This window comes from Pteropus medius, unplaced genomic scaffold (genome assembly GCF_902729225.1).
Source record: "Pteropus medius unplaced genomic scaffold, Ma_sr-lr_union100, whole genome shotgun sequence".
NCBI lineage: Eukaryota > Metazoa > Chordata > Mammalia > Chiroptera > Pteropodidae > Pteropus > Pteropus medius.
Genome location: NW_024340692.1, coordinates 13,335,923 through 13,362,448, shown reverse-complemented (window position 1 = coordinate 13,362,448; position 26,526 = coordinate 13,335,923). Strand labels below are relative to the sequence as shown.

The 26,526-nt window shown below is 32.0% G+C and overlaps 1 protein-coding gene across 8 annotated transcripts in view; it reads right to left on the bottom strand.

Moving 5' to 3' along the window:
* Nucleotides 1-26,526, bottom strand: part of RFX3 (regulatory factor X3) — a 252,018-nt gene that overhangs the window by 104,958 nt on the left and 120,534 nt on the right. The window lies entirely within an intron of this gene.

Sequence of the window (26,526 nt, the reverse complement as noted above, 5' to 3'; positions counted from 1 at the left end):
GAGAGATTATATCATTTAACTGGTAAATATTTCATTTTATTTCTGAGAGATAAGAACTATTTTTAACATGAACACAATATCACATATAAAATATTAACATTTTCTTAATATCACCTAAAATCTAGCCATTGTTCAAATTTTTCTGATTATTCCGAAGTCTTTTTAAAGTTGATTTGTTCAAATCAAGGTCTAAACAAGGTCTACACATTACATTTCGGTGATATTTCCTATTTTTTCTCTTTGAATCTTTAACAATTTCCCATCCTTTCTATTTCTTGACTATTACTTATTGAAGAAACTGGATCATTTATCTTGTAGCATTTCTGGAATTCTAGATTTGGCTGATAGCATCCCTGAGATGTTCTTTAATAAGCCCCTTTATCTCCTGTATGTTCTAGAAACTGGAAGTTAAATCGGCAGCCTTGAACAGGTTTTAAAAAACTCTGTACCCTCCTACTTCATCGTATCAGTTGCTATATGACAACTGTTTGTCTCTCTTTCTGCAATGTTAATCAGTGGGGTCAGTGGATCCATTTATTATAATGTTCCCTATAATGTTACCTGAACATTTTAGTAGCCAATGATGATCATTTTCTACAGATATTGTTTCAATTAATAAAGAGTGCAAACTTCGGTAGTCTAATTCTGTTATACATTCTTTCTTTATTAGAAGACCTCTATAAAGAAATTCCTCTCATTAAGTATCTGGTTACTTTGAAATAAGGTTTGCACAGGAAGAACACAACAAACATATGATTTTTTTCTTTATCAGTACTCAGAATAATGATTTTATCTCCTAGCTCCCTCTCAAGGTAAGCAATGAGGTTTTTAGTTTGGTTTGGTTTGGTTTGTATCCTTAACAATTCTTGGCTATTTACCATATGTGATCTTTTTCAATCATAGCAGTCTATTTTCTTGCTAAAATTGTTCTATTTTTGAAAAATGTAATCTCTTTAAACTGGATCCTGTATCTTTTGACATAACCACAGTAATCTTTCTTAATTCCCTTACTTTCCACGAAGATAAGATATTCCAGACTTATCTCTTATATTTCCTGTCCTAGATATGTAACCAACCATTTCTTCAAAGAGCCTGACTCCTATTAGTAAAGAGTTATATAAATATGTAAAAACTGTTTAGGAAGGCAGTTTATAAATAGGCATAATAACTGACAACTTCATAATTTCCTCTACAGAAATATTTAACATCTAAGGAGTTGCTGCACAATATTATAAAACAGTACAGTTTATAAATGCAGAAAGTTAGAAGGGAAAACCTAATGACTGTGGAAAGTAGAATGATTAAATAAATTATAGGAAAACCATTCTGTAGAATATATATATGGCCAATGTTAAGAATAAAGTAAGATTAATATGTATTTTAACAGCAAGATCTCTAAGACAGTATCAAGTGAATAGTATGTTGTAGAACAATACTTGTAGTGTGACTTATGTTTTAAAATATTTATATATCAGCATATATGTTCACCTGTGTATACAAATGTATATAAGTATATAAAGAAAAATAGAAGGATGCACATCAAACTTGTGAAACGGTTACTCTGTTGAGTGACATAAAATGAAAGGTGAGGTGACCAGCATCTTTTATTCTGCATATTTATACTGGCCTTTTATTTTTAAAATGAAAGTGAATTTATATGTTACATACATGATATATAAAATATCAATATATAAATCAACATATGGAAGGACATCCACTTCTGGCCATGATGGAGTATATACTACTAGAAATGCCCTCCCTACATTAAACAAGTAGAAAACTGTACAAAATATGTAAAGCGATGTTTTTAGTCATTCAACAAAAGGCATCAAAAGATTGTGATCAATAACAGAAGAAAAACAAAGTAACCCTCCAGTGATGCTGGCTTTTGACATGTAACCTTCTAAAATGCAGAACAGGAAGGGAAAAAGTGAGGAGACAGACATTAGAACCAGGGAGGTCGAAGGAGCTGAAATTTGGGGACAGTATCAGCGAAGGCATTAAGCATAGAAATAGATCCAGAAATATCCTCAGAGATCCTCTTGAGTCTAGCGCTGAATATTAAGCTGTATATGTGCAAGGCACAGAGATATTCAAATTCTGACCAGCCACAGTTATATAACCTTATTGAACACCTACAGCATTCTGTAGAAACATCAGAAGGGTAAAGCCTTAGTAGTATGGCTAAACTAGCTCTACAGTAAAGACCCATCCTCACAAAGCTAAAAAATAAGCCTTCAAAAAGATCAAGCTGATCTACAAGTAACTAACTGCTTATACGAAATGAAATTTAACATTTTTAAAGAAAGACAGCAAAATCCAGACATATAAAACTGTAAGAATCATAATGTCCAGCACCCAATAAAAATTATTAACCATGTAAAGCAGCAGAAAAATGTGATCTATAACGAGAAAATTAATCAATAGAAACAGATATAGAAATGAAATATATAAAGTAGCAAAGACTTCAAAACAACTATTATAGACACGATTTAAAGAAAAACACAAATATGACAAGATAAAAAAGAAGCAATAAAGAGCCAAAGAGAATTTGTAGAGCTGAAAAATACAATATCTGAAATAAAAAATTCACTGAATAGGATTAAGAGCAGAATATAGAGTACAGAAAAAAGATCAGTCAATTTGAAAACCTAGCAATAAAAACTATCTGCCATTAAGAACGGACACACACACACACACAAAGAAATAATGAAGAACAGAGAATCAGTGAAGTATGAGATAATATTAAGTAGTCAAACATATTGTAACTGAAGCTCCAGAGGAGAAGAGGAAAAAAACACACTAAAGAAAGAGTGCTAGAAACTTTATCAAATCTGAATAAAAGTATAAATATGCAGATCTAAGCCCAATGTATACAAATGTATAGAGAAAGAAAACCACGTCATACTGCATCGTAATGAAAGTGCTTAAAACCAAGAATACGGAGAAAAATTTTAAAGCAGACGGAAAAGGGACACATTATATATAGGGTAACAACTATTAGAATGATTTAAAGCTTTCTAGTAAAAATTAATGTAAATACAAAACAATCAAATAACATCTTTAAAGTTGTGAAAAGAAAAAAAAATGTAAATTTAAAATTCCATAATCAATGAAATAGCTTTCAGAACTAAAGGGGCAATTTTTTCTTAGACAAACAAAAACTGAGAGAATTCTTCTCCAAGCCGACCTCCAGTGAAGGTAATGACAAAGGAAGTTTTTTGGGCAAAAGAAAAATAATATCAGATAGAAACTAAGATCTATACAAAGAAACGAGAGGCACAAGAAATTCTAAGTAAAGGGTTTTTTTCAATGTTTTCTCATCTTTTCATTTCTATAAAAGGTAACTGACTATATAAAGTAAAAATAATGGCAATGTATTATGAAATTTACCACATATGTGGAAGTGAAATGTATGTATCACAAAAATAGCACAAAGTATGGAAGATTCTTATATGTATGTTGTGGTATAATATTACCTGAACACACAGGCTGTGTTAAAATTAAAGATACAACTAAATGCTAATATATATATATATATAAAATCCTAGAACAAAGACTAAATAAAAAATAGTATAGCCAATAGTGGTGATAAAATATAATACTAGAAAACACTCAATAAAGCCAATGGAAGGCAGAAACAGAGGTAATAAAAGAACCAATAGAACAATAACAAAATGCTAGAATTAAATGCAATCGTATCAATAATCATACGCAATATAGATTTAAATTTTGACTGTTAGAATGTGTAAAAATGTGAGATCCAAACATATGTCTCCACCAGAACACTCTTTAAATACGGAGACAGAAATGGGTGTGGAAAAGATAAGCTTTGCAAATGGCAATCATAATAAAGATAGACTGATTATATTAATATCAGTCAAAGTAGACTTCGAGCCAAAGAAAATTATCAGAGAAAAAGAATATTTCAAGAAAATTATCAAGAATAATAAAGCCTATGAGTTTGTATCTGAGAACAGAGTTTCTATATACATGAAGCAAAAACAGAGAGAATTAAAAGAATAAGCAAGTCCACAGTTACGACTGAGGATTCCAACATTCTTCTCTCCAGAATTGACAAAAGGATATAGAAATTATTAACCAACTTGAACTAAATGGCATTCATATGACAATCCACGTGTGTATTCTGTTACTATGTGGACTGTCTTACGAAGCTAGAAAACAAAAAACAAATTAAATCTCAAGTAGGAAAAAGGATATAAAGAGCGAAAACAAATGAAAGAGAAATCTAAAAAACAGAAAAAAATCAATGAAATGATAAACATTAAGGTAGGCTAAGGAGAAAAAGAAGACAAAATTATGACTACTAAGGATGAAAGGTGAAACACATCCTAAAGACAAAAAATAGGTAACAGAAAAAACTTAATGCTAACAAATTCGACTACTTAGATTAAATGGAATAGGCCTTAAAAGATATAAATTACCAAACTGGCAAAAAATAAAGATAAAACCATATGGTTTTATCTTATTATTTGTATCATATATGTAAATTTTTTACATATGATAAAATTATATATGTATTTTATATATAAATGTGTATATATACATATATATATATATATATATATGTATATATATATATATATATATATATATAAAACCATACAAATATATGTAAAATACATTTCCACAGAGGAAACTCCAGGTCCAAATGGCTTCACTGGTGAATTCTATTTCAGGAAGTAAAAAAAGGACAATCTAACATAAATGTTTTACGAAATAGAGAATAAGGGAACATCTCTCAATTATCTTTAAGAGGCTAGCCTTACTTAGCTATAGACCAAAACCAGAAAAGACATTACAAGAAAAGACCACTGCAGAATAGTTTCTCTCCTCAACATAAGCAAAAATATCTTTACCAAAATACAGTCCTCTCTTAGTATTTGAGGGAGATTGGTTTCAGGACTCCCTGCAGATACCAAAATCTGAGGATGCTCAAGTCCCTTATATAAAAAATGGCATAGAGCAATGCATTCACAAATTCCTAACCACAGATGGAAAATCTGTGTTGTTGATTCACAGTTGGTTGAATCTGTGGATGCAGAAACCTGGGAATATGGAGAGACAACTGTGTATTTATTGAAAAAAAAAAATCCATGTATAAGTGGGCCTATACAGTTCAAAACCCATGTTGTTCAAGAGAACTGTATATCTAATTTAGCAATATATTTATAGGACAATACATCATAATCAGGTGGGGTTTAGCTAAGAATGTAATGTCATGTTAACATTTAAAGATCCATAAATGTAGTCCACCAAATTTATAGTAAAAAAAAGATATGATCACCTTGATACATGTTGTGAAAGCATCTGACAAAATTCAAATCCATTCATGATAAAAAACAAAACAACAAACTCTCGGTAAGCTAAAAATAGAAGGAAACTTCCTCACTCCAACAAAAGGCATCTATGAAAAAATACAAATATTATACAAATTAAATGGTGGAAGTCAGATCTTTAGCATTTAAAGACTATGCACTCCTCTTTCATAATATAACTCTGTTTAAATTCTTAAGTGCTTCACTACCACACTTTAGACGAAAAAATAACTCAGACTAGGATACAAATTCTTATTAATACCATCTAAATCTTGACCGGTATTTTTAAACACAGCTTCTCTGATCCTTTATAATCATTCATTAAAATTTGCACATTCTTGCTACCTTCTCATAGCTCATGTTTTTTTTGTTTTTGTTTTTGTTTTTTCCTATAAATTCTCTCATCAATCAACAGAAATCCACTATTTTCTTTCCAGGCCTGATTAAAAATTTAGTTGCTCTAAAAAGGCTTCTGTAACTTATTTTGAGAGATTATTTCTTTCTTTTTGCTCTCTTAAGACTCATTACTATAGGTACATGGCTTAGTACTAATTTATGTTCTCAATTGGTAGTACTTCACAGTAGCCACAGTAAGGTGGCAAAATCCTTTAATCTGAATACTTCAATAATAAGAGACTTGTCTCCTACATCTTTGTAAATTTCATCTTTATAACTCACTTGGTTTCGGCCATAAACATGCACAATAAATGTTTATGAAGGATTCCTTCAAATCATGAGATCCTAGAATTAAAGTAGAAATGAAACTCAGAAAGTGTCAAGAATCTTGGAAAAGAAGTATAGATAGATGCGTGCTAATTCACCTAGGACAGCAATATATAAATATGGCCCTTGATCACAGTGAGGCTTTATAGTACAATGTAAAAATAGGGCATAATTCTTTGCATTATCTACCAGCTTAAGAACTGACAAATGGAACACCAAACTAAATAGTGAAAACACTGAATTACAGCATATTTTGGAGGTAAAACAATTTTCATTATTATCCACTGTGTGGTTTTTCTACCAACCATTAGAAACTGGGCTGAAGAAGCCCTTGAAACAATTTAGTGATAAGAAATGGAATTGCACATATGTTTGTAGTTTGAGAAGGTATTCATTCCTTCAAGGGTATAATAGTGAAGGAAATAAAAAAAAAAAGAGGGGTAAAAAAGGACAGAAAAAAGATGGAAGAAGATAAATAGAAAAGTATTTTATGTGTATGCCTCATGTGACCAATGAGAAGTTAAGATCCTTGAAAGTCTTAGTTGTTGTGGATTTGTTATTTGATTTTCTTTTTCTTTCCTCCCTCCCTCCTTTCTTCCCTCCCTCCCTCCCTTTTCTTGGACAGTGGGGCTGTATTATGGGTAAAAGTAAATTGGAGAGCCACAGAAACACTCCTTTCTATTTCTAATTAAAGTCAGATCCAGGTAAAGATCTGTGTCTATACAACCAGTCTCTCGGGATTCACAAATCCAGTCACAGGATGGAAAATGAGAATGGCAGAATTCCAGCCCCACTGAGCCCTGGCCCAAGTCCACACAGAGAGAAGCAACAGTTTTTATATTGTTGGTATATTCCCAAAGACCTAATACAGTGTAAACACACTGTAAATATTTAATAATTACTCAATAATAATACCTTATACCTAAAAAAGGAAATGCCCAGTGAATATTCATAAAATTTATCAGTATCTTCATAATGTAGGTAAGTGTATTAGTTTTTTAAAAATATACTGAAACCACCAAGGCATGTTTATTAATCCAAAGTGAACTGATGTGGTCACTTTTAATGTATCACTAAAGACCAAAGGTGAAATTTTAAAATAAAGCGCAGGTCATTTTCTTTTTCCTAAAACAACAGTGTTTCGAATTTGTTCAAATATCATTTGATACTGTTAAACATTAATTTCTGTTCAAATATTTACTAAATTATTATCTATTATTAGTTTATTTTTTATTTTATTTGTCATTCTTTAGTTCAGAAACTATTCGGGTTAGCATTACTAAAATAGGGGAAACTAGCACCCTGCAGGCATTTCATTACCATTCCCAGTGACTATATTTTCCATCCATCTTTGTAAAATCTGTAAAGTGTCATACCTTCCAAGCCCTTAGGGGAGAGGAAGGAGCTGTTTAAATAAACTCTATACGAAATTAATTATTTTAATTTCATTGTCTTTTCCAAAATAAGTTTTCAGATGTGTTTCCAAAAAGAATCACTATTTTTCACCACTCTTGAATTTTAATAAACAAGAAAGTGGTGAAACTATGATCTGAAAAGAGATGGACAAAGGTAGACTTAGCAGAAATAATCAACAATTTCTCAAATTAACTGTTCAATGAATAAAAATGATTTAAAAGGTTACCTAGTACATCAGAACATTGGCAGTAATGAAGTCTAACCATAATAACAATCTATACCTGAAATTTATCCATGTCAAATGAAGGAAAAATTATCCTTCATTTACAAAGGTAAATATATGCAAAAATGTATTTACATTCATAGACACTAAACAAATCAAGCAACCTAACACTTTCTTATTGATACATATTTAAATGGAAGCACCTCATTACTATTCGAATGTAGTATTACAAATGCATTTGCTTATTTCTGTACATTTTTATAGTTATTATTTATAAAAGAAATGAATACCAAAACAAATTACATGTAAGAAAATGTGCTAGCTCAACAGAATCAATTAGTATATTTTGAGGACAAATTTATACAATATGTTGTTTTGGATATGCTTCAAGAAAAATAAAATGAATCACACTTCACAACAGAAATCCTTTTCAGTAGTGAATAAAATCATTTATAATTGTTAAGCTCATTAGTCAGCGAAGAACAATACTAGTCTCTATGTAAAAATGTCTTTATAATGTCAAGATCTTCACTGCCTTTCTCATATAACAGCATTTCTTTCACATTTGGTCGGCACCAAACATTTCAAACCTTAGTGCTGAGAACTGTAAAAAATTGCTTCGAGATGGCTTTAATAGAGCCACAAAAAATATGAGAGAACTCTCAGGAGATTAAAAGCATGGGATATCGAAATCTGTTCTAACATAGGGTATGTTAGAGGCCACGAAGTGACTTACCAAAAGTGAAGGAGAAGGGTCCACATTGGAATAGCTATTAATAAAAGGGCAGCAGTGAAGTAAACCTTCCAGAGTAGCCAGTAGAGTTAATTAGAAAAGCTACTTTGTGAGAAAAGAGAACAGAACACGTTCAATATTTCTGGACTAGTAAAACTGTGGGGAACTGAAGGCATTGAGGAAAGATAAGTAAAAAAGTTGAAAGTACAACTTCTGGGTATATTAGAAAGGAATATGAAAGAAAAGAAAAAGCATAAGAGAAAAACTAATTTCTTCAATAAGAATAGGTTATGGAAATAGAAATCATAAACCTAAAACTATTTTTTTCAGTCATGTTTTAAAAAAAATAAACAAATTATATGTCACAAGACTATTTAATAAATCTTGCCAAGAAAAAATTCTACAAATATTTTGAATGTTCAAAGTAATCTGCAGGTAAAGGATGTTTATACTTAAGGATCACAGAATCACAGTGAACAAAGAGCAAGATAAGTAGCAGGACATGATGGGAAAAAAACATTACTTAAATTCTCTCTCATTTGAGCTTAATGAGAAAAAATAAGAAGTTCCCCTATATCTTTAGCATTAATTTACAAAGTTATTCCTGAGATATTCAATGATAACTACAAAATTCCTGTTTAATCACAAAGGAATGGTAGCTGTTCTACTTCAAAGAACGTGATGGATGTGAACTGCTGGAAAACAGAGTATTTATTGTTCATTTAAATGACAGAACTCATTTTATGTAGAAAACTGATTTTGTTTGCATACACTGTAAATTCACTCACTGGCCCTGTGTTAGTTGACTCTCTCATTTAAAAACCATGCAGCTTCTTCTATTCAGAAACACTCAGATTTTTAGATATACTTCTCTTAAAGCAGACTTTAAGTAAATAAATGATGCTTCTAGCACATTCAAATCCAATAAATATCATGTCTGCTTCTTCAACATGGCTAGAGTTAAACATGACACTTAAGTTTTATAGGAATTATTTACTAAATCTATGTAATTGCTATAGGCAAAAATTGTTAGGAAAGTGTAACTATTATTGTTACACTTAGACTTCAAGTAGAATCATATGAATGCAAATGTGGTGGAAAGTAAGGTCCTAGCTCACTCTCATGCACTTCTGACCATATGAAAATAAGGAAATCAATTGGGAGTGAACTAGTTCAATAAATCATCCTTAACAGCCTGTCATCTATCTCCCCCAAAATACCTAACTAGCATCAAAGAGCAGAAGCTATTTGGAAGAGGTGAAGCATGTTTCCAAAGTCAAGAGAGGAAGTATTTCTGGGAGCAAGGATGTGACTCAGAATGGATTTAGTTTAGAATGATTTCTCAGTGACAAATTCAATGGATATTATGTAAAATACATAAATCTATTTTTGTGAATCAAAAGGAACCAAGTAACAACTACCTCCTACAAATGAGGAACATTTTTTATCATCATTACAACACTGTCTTAAACATTATTTCCCTGGAGGTCCAGCAGGATCCACCAATACTGAGATTATACTAAACTAAGTAATAATTTCTGGGGAAAGGAATTCACTAATACTCTGGCGACCAGAAAGAACAAATGAGTTATACCATCTTGCTGTAGTATTAGGAGAGGTCTTCAGAGCAGGAGGCTCCTCTAGTCTGTCTGGTAATAAATAAAACTACAGAAACATAAAATATCAATAAATGTAAGCAGCATATGAAAAGATCTAACTCTGCATAATACTAACTTTTGCAGACTCCAGAATGACCATCAGAATATGCACTTTACACAAATTTCCTGGTGAGAATACATAGATGCAGATTCATATTTTCTCCCAGTGTCTATGATAATGAAGCACATTTACGAGAGAGTTGAGTTCCTAAAGGGAGTGGGGAGAGTGCTGAGAATTAAGAGAATGAACTATTAAATTTATGTGTTGGTAGCCAAAGCACTGTAATCTAAACAACAGAACTTTTTAGTTACATATGATTGTTACACTAGTGCTAATACTATCATTAATGGTGATATGCAATATTATTTCATTTGTTTCTCACAAAAATCCTTAGATGAAGTAAAGATGGTTGGCATTTTTATCTTCATTTTTATAAATGGTAACTTAAGTATAAAGACATACTGACAACCCAAAGACATGGTGAGAGGCAGCAGTAATTCCATGTCTTTTGACTCCAGTACTAGAATTCTTTCCATAATACCAGTGTTTCCCCAAATATGGAATTAATGATATTGGTGGAACGGAGACAAGGCATTAGATAACTATAAACTACATGCTTCTAGAATTTAATTCCATTTTCAATCCTCTTTAAATCATTCTGACATGTCAAAAAAGGTCTCAGTCTTTACCACTTGTGACAATAATCTCATTTTTTAAAGGAAAGTAAGCCTCAGTGTCAGTTTTTGTCAAGCAAGAGCAGCTAGCCAAGTCATATATTATTTCATTTTTAGGCATTTAATCTTATGTTTATCTTCTATTTATGTTAAGGGATACTAGTTTTTCATTTTAGATATAAATATAAGGTTTTCTTTTAAAATTAATTCATTTAAGTAATTTTATAGAAAACTATTAAGTAAAAAAATAACTATATAATGGACTTTGGATAAAAAAAATCATGAGGCAGTTTGCTGAACATTTGAAAATACTGTGCTATCATACACTAAAAATCATACTCTTAATAAAGTCTCACCAAAAGACTTACCACTTTAGAAAGCTTTACATTTCATATATTAATTAAAACAAAAATAGTTAGTTCATTGTATCAACTTATTAGTCACATAAATACATAAAAAAAAGGATAGCGGCCATAATACGACCATAGCAAGGGTCAGAAGCCAATTGTTGGTATATCATCTTTTTAGCAATATACTATTTTATTTATCCTGACTTTTTTTATAATAAACGTTATATATAAATACAGTTTCATAAGATTCAAATAATAAAGAAATAATCAGAGTAACACGTGATTGCCTGCCTCCTGCTTCATACTCACACTCACTTCCTGCTATCCCTCTTCTAGGATATAATGATTAACTGCAGGATGGCATGTATTCTTCCAGTCCCCTATCAATTAATTCACCTTCATGTGTATATCTGTCTCTGTCCTAAGCAGGAGAGTTACCACTAACTGCAACAACAGAAAACCCCCAAATTTCAGTGCTTTAACCTCTAAGTGACCTAACAGAGGCTGCAGTAGGCCCCACTCCACATGGTGACTTAGAGACTCTAATTTACAAAGGCTCTACCATTTCTTAGTTTTATCATCCTTGATATATGTAGCCTTGTAGGATTTGAGAGACTGTAGAAGTGGAACAATAGCTCCTAAATGCCTTGAATGACAAATAATACCTCACTTTTACTTATAATCTATTATTCAGAGTATAACACAGGGTTCCAATCTAAATACAAGGAAAAATACATAGGTGAACACTGCATGTCTCTGATACAATTTTTTGCTGGAAAGTACATATATGAACAAGATGAAAGATGATGTGTTTTCCTGCTACTTGCTTTTCTTCACTTAACAGTACATATTAGAGCTCTTTCCAAATGTATGTCAGTCTGCATATATATGTTTGCACAGATATTTTTATTAGTTTCATAGTATGCCATAGAATAAATAAAGCTTAACTTATTTAACCATTCCACTATTGGTGAACATTTGGGTTACTTTTTTTCTATTATAAAAAAGTGCTATAAAGAAGAAATGCATCTGTTTTTTATCAAACATTCTATGGGGTTAGTCCTCTCTATATGTTTACTGGCCATTTGTTTTTCATTTGTGAATAGTCTATTCTTATCTTTTGTCCACTTATCTATTGCACTGTCTTCCCTTAATAATCTACAGGATTTTGTTAAACATGATGAAATTTTTATTCCCATTACTTCATGTCTTTTTTTCTTTACTTTTGTTTATGGTGCTTATTAACTGTTACCTGGAAAAATATATCAACTTTCTTAAAAATATATCATTATTCTACATAAAATGATGTTCCCCTTCCTAAGATTATGAAATAATATTCTCTTGTTTTTTGTCTGTATTTGTTTTGTAATTGTAAAATTGACTAGCTTTATAATCTATTATGGGTAGTAAGATAAAGCACACCTTTAGTTTTCTTTAAACAGATACTCAATTTTCCTCAACACCATTTATTATATTATTTTTTTTTTTTACTTGGAATGATATGTATATCATGAACTAAGTTTTCACTTATACATAGATCTGCTTATTTATTCCTGCTCTGTAATCACTCAGTTTTTATAGCTTTGTATTTTCTGAGATTAGGTAGAACAAGTTCTCTCCACTGCTACTGCTTTTTGCTTAATTTTCTTGGCTATTCTTTTGTATATTTTTTTCCATGAAGTTGAGAATCAGCTTTTCAACTTTCAAGAAAACCCTGTTCGTTATTTTAGTAGATTAAATTAAATTACACAATTGCTTGGGGAAAAAAAAAGAATTCTGTGAAATACTGAGTCTTCTCATCCATAAGCATAGTAGTCTCACCAATTATTCTTTGTAGCAAAAATCTCATTTTAAAATTTAGGCCTTTTTTATGGCATTTCACATGTGAGTTATATGCTTCACTCTGGCTCACTGGTATGCATGAGCTTTAATGAAGATTGATGCTACATATCAAAGTGATGTGAGAGGCAGAATTCTAAAAATCCCCCCTACCGCCCTCAGATACCAAACCTTCATCCCTGTAACCTGTGAATATGATGAGAAATCTCTTTTGTGATTATGTTGTATTATATGGCACAGTTGAACTCAAAATAAAGTACGACTGATCTAGCCCTCATGTTCAGTAAAGTGCTTCTCTGGCTGGTGGCAGAAGAGTCAGACAGCCAAACCAGAGAAGGTTTCAACATATCATTGTTGCTTTGCAGATGGAGGGGCCACAGGAGAACTAATGTGGGTGGCTTCTAGGAGCAGAGAGCAGACCCCAGCTGACAGCCAACATGAAAACAGAGACCTTAAATTGTATAACTGAAAGAAGGAAATGAAGTCTACTAACAACCTGAATGAGGCTGGAAGTGAATTCGTCCCCATCTCTATATAAAAGCCCAATGAAGCAGACACCTCAATTTCAGTCTTGTGAGACCTAGAACAGAGAATCCAGTCGAGCCCACTCAGATTGCTGACCTACAGAAATTGCGAGATAATAAATGGGTGTTATTTTAAGCCACTAAATTTGCTGTGATTTGTTACACAGCAGTAGAAAACTAATCCAGAGAGACTCCAAAGCTATGGTCACTACCATCCTCCAACTCTACAGATTTTCAGGATTCCCAGGGAGAAGGAAAGATATATACTCAACCACTTCCCTTTTCCTTCCTTGTACTCTCACTGATATTCCCTAAATAAGGCTGATGTATATACCAACCTAATCTTTAATTTACTGCTACATTTTAAGATTTTAAGGAAATGAAAGGCTAATTCTTCTTTGAAAAGTTTTAATATTTAAGATACAGAGTAAATGAAGAAAAATAAAGAACAAAAAGGAATCTCAAAATGATTGGGTAAAGCATCTAATGAAATTTTAGGAGAATAATAACTATTATCAAACCCTAGAACACAAAATCTAGTTCATAAGAGGTCAAGATATATACGGTAGCCAGAATTCTTTCAGTATTTTATCTACATATATGCATTGACTACATGTTTAAAGGAGAATATAGTATTTTGGTAAAATAATTAATCAACAATCTCAATTCCACTAGTATAAATTGCTCCACTGTTCACCTTTTGACTTTAAGTGAAAATGCAACTTATTACATAATGTTAAATTTCTAAAACTCTTTGTACTCTAAGAAATGTCAAATTATTTATACTCTGAAATTGGTTTAGAGAAATTTGAACTGATGTATAGCTGAATTATATAATTTTTAAAAATATACCTTGAAAGAAAATTTACAATGGTACTTGATGACAAAAGTGAAAATAAAATAAGCTTCACTATTTTTGCCATTTGCATTCTTCTCTATTATTTGAATCCTTTTAAATAAAATATATTGCAAGTAGCACTTGTATACAATTTTTAAGACAAAGGAATAAGGTAAAGCAAGAAAAAAGTTAAGTACTGATTATGAAAGATTATGATTTCAATTTCCAGAGAATTGAGAGCAATATACTAAGATTTAGAATCTGAAAAAAATCAATAAATGAAGTAAAAACAGAAAGAGTAGAAATATTTAAAATAAGGAAATAATGCAACATGGAATCATTATTAGCTACTTTTAGAATTACTAAAACAATGTAACTTTTAAAATTATTGACCTGTGCAATGCTGCTCATCTCAAAACTCCAATTTCTAAGAAATATAATCAAGAGCATTATAACAAAAGACCTAGGACCCAGTAACTTTCTTGAAGCTTTGACAGATGGTGCTATCAGGATGATGGACGGGGATCTTATTTCCTTAATTGATTTATTTTGTTGTCTCCATGGTTTTCAACTCAGTATACAAAAGGTATTATGAATCTAACTACCAAGGTGTCCTTGCATATTGGGAGAACAGGTTTTGCAGTCAATTTGACAGTTGCTGGGAAAGCCCAGCCACCTAACATCTATTTCCCCACCTACTCACCAAACTGCCTAGAAACTCGCAATAAAAAATGATTTCTTTGAGATAATACTTTGTCCATTCCTAAGAACTATAGTTTATAATTTAAATTTCATACTTTGTCATCCATTTACATCTTTATAACTACCACCCTGCAAAAACAATTCTAGTTCTGATGTAGAGACGAGAATTTTGTTTCATAAGTAAAACCCTCACGAAGGCAGAAATAATGTCTATTTCCTTCTTTATCATCTATCACAATGCCTAGCACTTAGTAAATCCTCAATAAGAATTTGACGAAGAAAAGGAAGCAGGCACAAATTGAAATTCAACAGCCAGCTCTGTGATGCCAAGGAACAACATGAACAAAAAATTGCACAGGCAAAAGGCATGCCAGAGTAGGAAAATGTAAAGAGAAGAGGGTAGTGAAAGGAGCAGGAAAAATTCAGTTCTCATACTATTCTTATATAAAGCCATTTTACTTTTCCTTACTTCGTGAATTTCTTATTTAATAGCTCTACCCATATGCTATTTTAAAGAATAAAATTAATTGGAATGGTAGAAAAAGTTCTACCTAAAAGGACTACCTCCATAGAAGTAAAAAGTTGGGGCCCTGTAAGCACTGACAGCATATTATATAACTATTTAGATGAAGAATACTTTTACACTAGTAGAAGCAAAAATATTTTGAAGCCAAGGACAAATGACTAAAGATATGGATCACAAAAATGGCTGATAACTAATTTGGAGCTGAATTAATAACCAAATGAGTTTACAGACAAGTGTTTTTTTAGATGGCCAAAAACATTTTAAGTGATCTCTAGAAAGTTATCCAATGAATACATGTAGGCTATATGTAGGGTTCTATTTGATATTAATCCTAATTACAAAATATTTATGAAGTTAAACGTGAGAGCATTAAAATTACTATATATTTTTAATTATTGATTTTTAGAATCATAGTATCAATATTCAGTCTTTAAATTTAATCGGTCATCCAAAACAGTCTTAAAATAAATTGTCAATTCTTTCACTTCAAATTCTATGTAGTACATGATTTTTTTTTTTTAATAAAACAAAACCTATTAATACGTAATCTGTGAAACAGAACAGTGCTTCCTTCTAGGATTGGTGGTGCGGGGAAAAGAGGGCAGAGATGGACTGGGAAAAACACAGGAAACTTTCTAAGGTGATAAAAATGTTCTATATCTTGATCAAAGTGTAGGTTATAGAGATACAATCACTTCTCACAACACACTGAACTGTGTCACTTAAAATCTGTATGACTCACCAGAAATAAATTGTAGCTCTCTAAAAAATAAAAGGTAAAAAATATATGTAAATTATTTCTGCGTTTCTCTACTATTATAAAACATATTTATAGAATGCAATTAATTGCAAACTGAGAATTGATGCTTTATTTTACAATGTCCAGAAAAGTAATTAACTGGTGTGTGTGTGTGTGTGCATGCGTGCGTGTGTGTGTGTATGTGTGTGTGTGTGTGTGTGTTTTAAGGGGAGAGGTGGGTATTTCCTCCAGAAAAGTGAAGCAGTAATTTATTAAGTTTCTCATAATGATATATGGCCTCAACAGTATGATAAAACATCTGTGGGAATAATGACCAGGAAAATAATTAAACAAAGATTTTCAAATTATTGCTTTAACATAAAATGAATCTTTTTTTTAATGAAGCCAAATAATTACTGAATTAGTTGACTCTGCTTAAGGGAAAAACTAGTTAAAGGCAAAGTCATTCAATTTATTTGCTATTGTATACATATCACAGTAACGAGATATTATTAGTTGCTATCAAGGTGAGTTTCTAAACATCAGTTGCCTGTTTACAATGCCAGCAGTTCAGTATTTTTTTTTTTTTTTTTTTTGCCATGGAGTTAATAAGACAAAGCAAATGAATTTAGATACTTACAAAATAATGTTACAATTCAATTTCTTTAGCAGCACAGTTAATTCATATTATTTAATTTTAACTTTATATTAGAGCAAAGTATTTGGGATTAAATCAGTGTTTCCACTTACACAGCTCTAAAATACGATATAACTATCACATAATTGATGTAGATATGCTGTGCTTTTGAGATAATTTCAGTAAACTGTATAACTAAAATCATTTAAATTGCTATTCAAATGATGATAAATTATTAATAAATTATGAAGTTTTACATTTGGCCAGAAATTTACATTATATAAGATTTCAATAAACGTATTATCTTGAAAAAACAGTTATGGAAAATAGGCTCATCAACTTAAGTAAGATGAAGGGAAGCTGGAGAAAGTCCAGGAACAACTAATAAAAATTACTAGATGATTGGGAAATGACTTAACAATGAAAGTCTAAAATAATTTAGGTTAGTAAGGAATAGAAGACTGGGGCAGGAATTAATAAGTCTTTATTCAATTAGATGAAGTAATATTATGCAAACAGACCCTCAGTATTCTCTGCCCATTGAGAAAAGGATCTAAGAAGATAAATGCAAGTAGCAAATAGATCCACGTTTAGGCACCAAGAAAAATTTGCCATTTCAAGACTTTAGAGAGTAATAACAAAGATAGCTGTAAAATGCATATCTCTGAAAAAATATCACTGAAATAGAAATTACCAAAAGTAGTCATTCTTGTAACACATATGTAGCATATGCGGCACTGTGTATGCCAGGTCCACACATGCTCGCCCTTATCACTTTAATGGACACTGGTCTAGCTTTACACTATAGCACCTCTTTTGCTTGAGAAATTTCTCAGACTTTTAACATACTATTGACTTTTAACATACTATTTGCCCACCTGTACATCAGCTAGAAATGTCAGGAAATAACTCCCTGCATGAGTAGCCCTCTGCCAGTGACTAATCAGAGTCTACATAAATACCCTAGGCTTCCTACCCTCTCAGGTGGGATAACTCCTAAGATTCAGCATAACATTGGCCCCAGACTGTCCCAATATGATCCATCTCCAATTATCCACAGTGGTAATTTATATAATATTAAAATCTCTATTAGATAAAATCTTTTCCCTGTCTCACTTCTCAATATCTTAATGTCATTTATAAGGATTATTTCCCAAATAAACTACCTGCACTAAAATCTTTGTATCAGCTTTTACTTTTTAGTACCTGAACTAAGGCGCATTATGTGCCATTCCAATGTACCACCCATCTTTTCACATACTACATAGTTTTAATGGTTTCCAAATTTTTGAATTTCTTGAAAAACTTTTATAACAAGAAATGGAAAACTAGTATATTCTACCTTTTATTATTATAATACACTAAAAATAAATAATATCAAAAGTTATTTAATACTAGCCGGCTATTGTTGCCTGTTATCTATGAGTCTGAATCCTGCTCTTTTGTTTTAGTATGTATGTGGGAGTTGGAGAAGATCAGCAAATATTTGTGTGGTATTACAGATATGCTAAACTAAACTGATTTTGTTGATTACTTCAGTGGGTAACAGAGAATGCACGAAGAAGTAACTTCCTCACTCTGTTATTCAGTTTCATTAGAGCTCCTTCCCAGAACTACCTGAAGTCCATCTTACTGTCTTAGACCACTTAAAATCACTTCACATTCCAATGGGATACACAAATTCCACACTTCAGAAATTACTGAGCTACAGAATAGAAAACTCTGAAAAAGCTAATTCATAATCTTACTCAGGAAAAACTATAAGAGATCTCTCAAGATTTCTTTGGCTCCTATATAGTTTCAGAATTCTCTATTAAATAGAGAGTTAGGAATTCTAGTCTTAATTTTCTGTGTGGCTATGGCAAAGTCACTTCATTTTTCTGGGCCTCAGTTTTCTCAGCCTTAAAGTAAAAAGTCAAAATAGATCCTTATTTTCTCTTTTGTTCTCCTCCTCGCTGCTTCAGGAATAAGGTGGGGCAGGGAGGGGGGGGGGGGTGGGGAGGAGGCGAAGCTATAGGTTTCCCAGTCCCATTTCTTCAAAGCAGCTCTACAAATATCAGTTTTACATATAGACCTGTTTGTGGAGGAGGAGGAGAAAAGAGGAAGGGAGGGAGATGGGGAAAAGAGAGAGAGACGTTGAGAGAGAGAGAGAGAATGAGAGAGGAGACAGGAGTAAGAGGAGAGAGGAGTAGGTGGAGAGATGTAAAGGAGGGGGAGGCAGAGGAGGAAGACTAGGAGGAGAGAAAAAAAGAAACTGATTTTTACAAATACAGGTACTACCTTGAACTTACTAGGATGGCTACTATAAAAAAGAGAAAATAATAATTATTGATGAGGATGTGGAGAAATTGGAACCCTTGTGTACTATTGGTAGGGTTGTAAAATGGTGTGGCCACTAAGGAAAACAGTGTGGCTTAAAATAGGATATACCATATGATCCATGAATTCATTCCTGGGTATATACCCACAAGAACTGAAAACAGATATTCAAAGAGATACTCCCATGTTCATATAAGTTCTATTCACAATAGTGAAAAGGTAGAAGCAGCTCGAGTAAAAATAAAGGTTAAAAAACATGGGACCAGATGACCTTTAAGATCTCTTTCAGCTCCACAGTCTTTGAATTAGCATTAACAACAATTATGTAATTTATCATGGTAGTGATGATACAAGGTCCATGAACAAAATTAGAAAAAAGTTATTTATACCATAAATATTATTCACAGTATTTGCAGCATGTGTATTCTAATCATTAATCTCTATAATCCAAGGAATGAGCTTCAGCGACTAACACTTATTCATGTTCTCTATAGAGAGTCACTTAAACTATTACCTAAATCTTGGAAATCTTACAGCCAAATAGAAAATTCTGCAGATTTAAGATTACTATTAATCTCTCAGCAAAGCTGTAACCAAAGCTGTTACCCTCACCTTGAATGCCATTGATTCCCAGTAAGAATGAAGGGTAGTTCCCTCTGTGCTACTACAATTTAATATTATAACACTCTCATGATCAAAACTGTGTCAGGATGAGCTGTATGTGTCTCCCACTCTACCCTGATTCTGAGTCTCAGTGAGTAGGACCTCCCATGCTATAGCTCATTTGTCTTGTCCAGCTGTCTGTCCATAACACACTGCAACCACTCTGATTATTAAATTGATTTGAATTAGCGTCTACTCAGAAATTCTGAGGTTTTTCAATACAAGCTGAAGAGAATTTTTAAAATTAAATAAATCAATTCATCATTTTGTGTATAATTCTATTTGTTTCTTTTTTTACCAAGTACATATAACCTGACCAAAGTTAATTTATCATGATTAAATTTTCTCTTCTCTTATCCTCCTTTGTTTTAACTTAAAATAAAAAAAAAAATTACTTGAACTCATTTAAGTGTGTTTTAGAAATCTATTTAATTGGACACATATTAGGTATTTATTGGTTTAAATGAAAGTAGAAATGGAAGAATAAACTATAAATAGGCAAAAATATAGATGGCCAATAAGCACATAAGATGCTCAACATCATTAGTCATCAGAGAAATGCAAGTTAAAACCACAATAAGGTACCACTACGTAACTTATTAACATGTTAACATTCAAAAACATTGACAATTCCAATTTGGTAAGTATTCTTCTTTGTTCCTACAGCTTCATACACACACAATTATGTATTCTTCTTTGTTCCTACAGCTTCATACACACACACACACACTCCAGGTATTATCATTCTCAGTGCCATCTGTCAGTCTCTTTGACCTAACCTTAAAGTGCTTTATATCCCATATCTTAGCAAGCATAGTTCCTGGCAAAATAACTGATGCTTAATTAATGTTTGCCAAATGGGCTCCCATAATGCAGTTATGGAAACTGAAAGACAGTGAGGTTAAAGTAACTTGCTCAATACCATATATCCTGTAAAGTGGCAAACTTGGCATTCCAGCTCACTCACACTACTTAAATCAAATTCGAGTCACTATACCTTTAGCCCACCCACATTTCTAATATTTAGGGAAATATTACCACTGCTTCATAGGAGCAAGAGGAGAAAAAAATATATTCTTTAAAAAAAAAGTATTTGAAGTGCTGCCAACCAAAATATAGGTATGATATAATTTAAGCTAAACATTAAGAACATTTTCTATATGTGAAATAAAATGTCTGCTGAGATCTATTAGCATTGTTAGTAATCTATGTTTGTATTGATTATTTAAAGAGTATGGGTTTTGTTTATCACACTAGGTAGCTTCTCTAGGTCATATTTTTTTCCTATACAGAGTTCCTCAACTTCTCTGATCCTCTTTTACTTTAATATATATTTTTAATATCTATTTAAAATAACTGAAGAAACACTCAGTTTCTATGCAATGTATTTGTGAAACTTCTGGGAAAAAATTAAGAGTAATCATGACTTTTAAATTTATAATTGTTTACCAGATCAGTAAACCACAGGCGACAAACACCTTAGTGAACTTCAATGTCAAGGTAAAGCCTTGAAAATAACCATAATAAAAATGACAAACGTATTTGTAAAAAGGCTTCGCTTAGAATAATTGTTATCAAGGGTCATAAACAGGGCAGTACTCAATGGTCTGGTCAGTCTTATAAGAATTCAGAAAAATTATTATTACTGGGAACTAAAATTAGGTTCATTCAAAGTAAAATTTACTTATTTACTATCACTTTACAAAAATATTACACCTTTTTATTTAATAAAAAATCTATATTATACCTCCTCCACCATTTGATAATTAATATGTTGATTATAAAAAAAAAATTGGATGAGTTTAACTTTTTAAAGAATTCTATTCAATTGGTGGATAAATCTGGTTTTCCTCAGAGGTTGGGATGGGAATGATTGTCTGGGCCATTATGCTATCGGATATATATTGCTATTAATTAAAACAAAAATCAAAGCCACAAATTGGCTAATGATCTTTGTTGAGTATAATACCTAATTTCTGATACTTCTGTCTTTTTTTCTTGAGAATAATTTAGTTTGCAATTTCTAGCAACCAATGTTTAGTGGTCCCCAATTTATTATACACATCTATGTTTTTAAAGGAGTCTTAAATGTGTCACCAATTTTTTATTGTTTGCTTTATGTGTTATTCAGGTTTATTATTCATTCATTCATTTATTATCTTGATAATAATTATCAAGACTGGAGAGTTAATGGGGAATGAGGAGAGAACTACACAACAATCTCAAAACTGATTTTCTCTGGACATTTTTCTTTCCTTCTTTTTAACTTTGATTTGCTGAGGTGAAACAAAAGAAATTTAAATTTGGGATACTTTTTTGAGGAACTCTTGTGGCTTAGTATAAGGCAACTTTCAGGTTTTATTTATTTAAAGATATAATAATAAGTAAGTACCCAAATCTATTGAACACATATTAGGGTTATTAAGCTCAAGTTAACAAACTTGAATTGGTAAGATTATTTACTTTTAAATGTTTTTTCTTTTTATATAATTTCAGACTTCTAGAAAAATTGCAAGAGTTATACAATACAGTCTCAGATATCCTTTCCCCAGATTATCTGAATGATAACATTTTACTATGTTTATAATTTTTCCATTTTTTTTTTAAAAAAAGGCTTTATATTTGCTGATGCTCATATTTAGGGCCTGAGTTCAGAAGAGGCTTCAAGAAATTCAAGGTTCATAAGTTTTTATTTGCTAGTTATTTTACTCAAATATTCTACATGCTCTTGTTTGCTTCACTACTTTTTCTTGTGGAAATTCTCAAAAAACGCCTTGTGACTCACAAAGCAAAAATTAATCTTTCTTGAAAGAAAATATATTATGTTCTTTGCCATGGGACTGCCACGTTTAGTACTTCTATGTCAATGCACTTAATTATTTAATAGTTTATCTCATTACAATTCATCTGACTGCTTTACCTCTGTAGGGTAGAACTTAAGAGCTCAGGCTCCGAAGCCAAAAGACTTGGGCTTGACTCTTGCCTAAAAAGAAAGATGATGGCTGAAGAAAGGTATATTAGTTTAAACATCAGGTTTACTATTAGCACTGAACTATTAATCAGCCAGGACAAAGAAGGTAGCTCTTTTGCTCTAAATAGGAAGTCTATTGGCTAACAAGAGCTGTATGTAATGAAAATGAACCATCAAATTCTCTGCTGAAATAACTTTGACGGATGTCAACAAGTCTTTAAAGAAAAAAAAGAGGCATTACATGTGTGTTTATTTCTAATTATCAGCCCTGGATAAAAAGAAGGACAAAATGATCATTTTTCAGGAATAGAAAAGATATATGTTAAGTGTTCACGGAATTAATTCTGATATGCTGGTTTGGTACAGGTATCAAGCTTGAAGAATTTTGATGAACAATTCTTTTTGCTACAAAAAAGTCCAAGAGAGGTGATTCTCAAACTGCGTTCTATATATCCCTAAAGGTTCCACAAAAGTATCTCAGGAGCTGCTGTCAAGGGTAAGAGAAAGCTAAGTGGACAAACTCCAAGGTCCACCAAGTCCTCTCTACTACATAAACATGATAATTCAGTCAGAGCTCAGTTTTTTATTATTTAGTATATCCCTTCAATACATATGGAGCACCTACTATTTGTCCAGCATTTACTGGTACCGTGAAAGAAGACTTTGAAAAAAAGTCTTCTTTTAAACAGATAATACAAATAGGTCCCACTCCCAAAAGTAATGCAATATCAACTCCACACATGTACATTTTGTAATTATTGCCTCAGGGTATACTCCTCAAATATAAGCACAGGCTGTCAAGGCCAAATGACTATTATAAAAAGCTAGTAATTTAAATTCTTTGAGCTCCAATTTCCTAGCCCATAAAATAATTTATAGTCTTCGCAGGTTGTTATAACATTAAGAAATAATAAGCCAAACGTCAACACAGGAAAATGGCACACTATAGGTGCTCTGAAGATGGCAGCCACTATTATTATGATTCGTTGCTTCAACTGGATTTCTGGCCAAAAATAGTGGACTTCAAAATGAGAGTTTTTATTGAAAACTTAATACCTTATGTTGCCTGACCAGTAGCCACTTAACATGAAGAAGCCGTTTCATCTTTCACCACTCATCCCTCTCATTCTCTCCTCCAGCCATTTTGACTCTGTGTCAGTTTCACAAATCCACCAGTTTCTCTGTCACGCCAGGTTTTCACACAGGCATGCATGCACACACACATCCTTCAGAAAGTACTTCCTTTTATTCCCATACTGGTTACCTCTATTCTTCAAATCTTAGCTTAAAAGTCACTTCCCCTAGAAAGACTTCCTCGATCAGCTCAGACTATAAATAACAATTCTTATTTGAACCTTAAGTTTCGCTTTCTTTCAGATACTGATGGCAAACAGGCAGCTAAAAATTGAGATTATACTGAGAGTGTATTTACAGCAGAGCTAAAGAATTCCTGTGATTTGCTTAGGCAAAGAGGGCAGGTACTCTGTTTAAATTATGTTCCAACTTATTGAAATTATATATAAACAGAAGTACCAGTTATCCTAAAGTTTTCTACTTTCTACTCATGTTAAATATTTTATAGGACAAATTGAACTTTCTAAGCAAAAAAAGTACAGATGTTGAAACTGATAGTGTGATAAACAAATCAGATATTCATAGGAAACATATCTCTAAGAATGAAATTATGGAATCAACTAAAATAAGTCAATACAACTAAGTGATTGAGAAGAAGAACATTTTCTTCAATTCAGTGGTGGAGGTGCTTTGGAATAGTTAAATTAAATGAAATAGTTTAAGTCTCTTCTAACTAGAAGTCCAAATTCCAATCAGGCTAGCTAAGCTATTAATATATTATTCTCACCTTAACTTCCTAAAATCTTATATCCTACCCCAACATCACACTTGATCCAAAATTATTTTATTTCATTATCTGAATAAAATACTGGAGGTATTCCTGATCTTTATTGAGAAATCTGGCATTTTCTCTAATCACTATGGTGATAGCACAAAGTGCCTATCCAGGATAGAGAAAACCAATACTGCCCCTTGAGGTCAGACCAAGTTAGTGTGCATTCTGATCCAGAGCCTGAGCCTCCAGAACTCACAATCCAGAGCAATACAAGGAAGAACCAGAGGTTTTTGCTTAGTAAAGAAAATGGAAGCAACCTTTTCTAAGACTATAATGGCTACAGAAGATGAGTTATTTGAGAGTGAGTGCAAAAACAGAAGACCACAGGCCAAATCTTATATTAAAGATCAAAAACTCCCAATATTAGAGGAGTCAGATAATATTAGTACAACTACTACTAATAATATAACAATCAAAATAATAATAGTGAAATAATAAATTTATTAATTTATTATATACCAGGTACTATCCTAAACTATTTCATATTTGTAGCTAAGTATAAACTAAAAATTATTGTTCCTATTTGATACATGAGGAAATTGAACCTCAGAAAGGTTAATAATTCATTTAAAGTCACATAAGAAGAAAGAGCCAGGGCTGGAATTTGAATTCATACCTTCTAACTGTAAATCTCACGTTCAACCTCTTCAAAACCTGTTTTCTTTGATGAAGTAGTCCTCAAAGAAATAAAAGGAGAAGCCCACAATCCATGGAAGAAGAGAAATATATGATAGTCAACAATATCAAGTGTTGAAGAAAAACCCAGAAAGATCCTAAGGAATACCGTTAGATTTTGCACTGAGCAGAGTTCACAGTATCTATAATTGTATGGGTAGCATCCAAATTTCATGGAATAAGAAGTAGTTGGACAAAAGGGAAATGTAACAGACAAGTGTAGATGTCTCTGTCAAGAAAACTGGCAGCAGGGGAATACATAAATAAATATGTCGGCTGAAGAGGAAAAAGTATAACTGTACTAGGGAAGGGACAGACGTAAAGATATCACAAATGGATTATCTGACCAAATCTCCCACAACACTGTTCTCTCTTCCAGTTTGTTTTCCTTCTCAACTCCAACTTCTCCTTTGGCATACAACTCAAAAGTCATATCCTTGGGGATGACATTACTAACCCTTATTCCCAAGAACAATCTCCGTCTTTACTCCTAAGGCACTTTGTATCCATTCTATAACAATATCTCCTTCAAAAGTTATCTTCCTATGATCAGGTACCATGTCAAATTACCTTTGAAACCCTAGCATTTAATACAGTGCCCGGCAAATATCTCTTAAAATATGTTATACTAAACTGATCACAGTCATCTAACTCCAAATGAGAAAATATTTTTAAAGTCACTTAACAAATTCAAAGAATATGACTACTCGACTATTTAAATAGTAGAGCTCTTATTTTCACAAATATTCAGTAGAGATAGTCAACTAAAGGACCAACATATTGGATTGGTACAGCAAATTTTATTTCAATTGTAAATCAGCATATTCCTCTGAAACATCTTATTTTTTACATAGGATTTGAAAAATTAGTATTTCTCATTCTAAAAGTAATTATGCTCTTCAAGAACTAAAATCATTGTCTTTTGTTATTTTTACAAAAAGACTTTCAACTGAAATTCATTTAAAAATGTAACCACATCTTTTAGAATGTCTGCCACGGTCTTAATTATAAGAACACTGTCCCCTTAGGAAACCAAGCCAATGGGAATCAAGCCCCAAGGAAGAGAA